This window comes from Myotis lucifugus, unplaced genomic scaffold, assembly GCF_000147115.1.
Source record: "Myotis lucifugus unplaced genomic scaffold, Myoluc2.0 scaffold_12, whole genome shotgun sequence".
Lineage (NCBI taxonomy): Eukaryota > Metazoa > Chordata > Mammalia > Chiroptera > Vespertilionidae > Myotis > Myotis lucifugus.
In genome coordinates, this window is record NW_005871060.1 from 9,651,165 (window position 1) to 9,652,994 (window position 1,830).

The following is a 1,830-nucleotide window of genomic DNA, read 5'->3' on the forward strand; positions in this document are numbered from 1 at the left end:
GGGGGGGGGGGTTGGGCCCCCCCCCCTTGTACACACAGAGCAGGGCTGATCAGGGGGGTTTGGGCCGCTGCACCGTCATGCTGATCTGGGGTGCAAGAGAGCTTGCGGCTCCACTGATCCCGGTGCTGGGAGGCATATTACCCTTTTACTATATAGGATAGAGGCCTGGGGGCCGGCTGGTTTGCCCTGAAGGGTGTCCTGGATCAGGGTGGGGGTTCCCACTGGGGTGCCTGGCCAGTCTGGGTGAGGGGCTGAGGGCTGCTTTCAGGCTGGCGGTTTTGACTGCTTTCAGGCTGGCGGGAAGCTCCCAACCACTCCTTTTTTTCTTTTCTTTTTTTCTTCTGGGCCCGCCTTAGCTCTGGCTCTAGCTCTGAGGCTTCCGCTGCTGGTTTGTTTCGGTTCTATAATCGAAACAATGTATAACTTCAGCTCTGAGATCCCAGCCGGCTATATTTGTTAGAATGTTTCAAACTGCCAGCTCAGAGGCCGGAAAGTCAGGCGGGGAACGTTGGAGTCTGCAGTCACTGGAGCAAGGAAGCCTCATGTTGGCTTCCAGCTGCCTGGCTGCCGGCCGCCATCTTGGCTGACAGTTAATTTGCATAAGGATACGCTGATTAGCCAATCAAAAGGGTAGCGGTCGTACGCCAATTACCATTTTTCTCTTTTATTAGTGTAGATGACATAAAAAAGATATCTCTAAAGCATGTATTACAAGTACTCAATAAATTTATGGATAGTATTATCTTTTTTATAATATACTAGAGGCCCGGTGCACGAAATTCGTGCACTGGGGATGGGTGGGGGGTCCCTTAGCCCAGCATATGCCCTCTTGCAGTCCGGGACCCCTCCCTTGTTACTGCCCACCTGCTTGCTGCTTCCTACCGCTTGGCTTGCTGCTCCTTAGTGCTGCCACGAAGGCCTTGGGTCTGCTGGGTGCCGGGCCTGCGGGTTTGTGTCTCTGATACCCTCAGCAGCCCCAGCACCAAGGTGGCGGGCCTTGGGGCTGCTTGGTACAGGCCCCCCATTGCGTGTTTGTGTCTTCTATCAGGCCCCCAGCAGCCCCAGCACCACCTAAATAACTTAAGGGAAACTTTATTTAGTCTTCTTTTAAAAGCAATCTAGTTTAAAAATGAGTTGCAGTTAAGACAGAACAAAGAACATGGTACCTAAGAGTGAGATAGACTGACAGAGGAGAGGCTGGGCACTGGTCAGGGGCTTACATGCCAACTGTTCTCCACCTGGGAAATGATGTAAAATCGGTTTCTTTAGTTTTCTGCTTAATGGTCTTCTCCAGCACTGAGGTCAGAGGAGCCGCCTTCCAGCCTGTAGGCTGCTTCTCAGAGTCGAAAATTTTGCCATAGGCCTCTGCCTAGGACAGGGACCTCTGCACCCCCAGGGTGCATAAACACACAGGGCTTCCATCAGGCTCCGCTGATCCTGGGGCCAGAGGCCTCCCGGCTCTGCTGATCCCCGGGCAGTGAGGCCTCTCTGCTCTGCGGCTTCAGGGCTGTTTGGCTTCGCTCTACCACTTGGAGCCTGAGTATGCAGATTAACCGCCATCTTTTAGCTTCTATAATTGAAACATTGTATCTTTTGGAGCTGTTGCTTCAGGAGCTCAGAGCCCCACAGCTGCAGGCGGGAACCTTGGCTTCCTCTATCGCTGGGGCAACCAAGCATCCTATTCTCAGCTGCCTGGCTGCCAGCCGCCATCTTGGCTGACAGTTAATTTGCATATACTCACTGATTAGCCAATGAAAAGGGTAGTGGTCGTGCGCTAATTACCATGTTTCTCTTTTATTAGTGTAGATAGAAAGCAGGTTCTGAAACCTG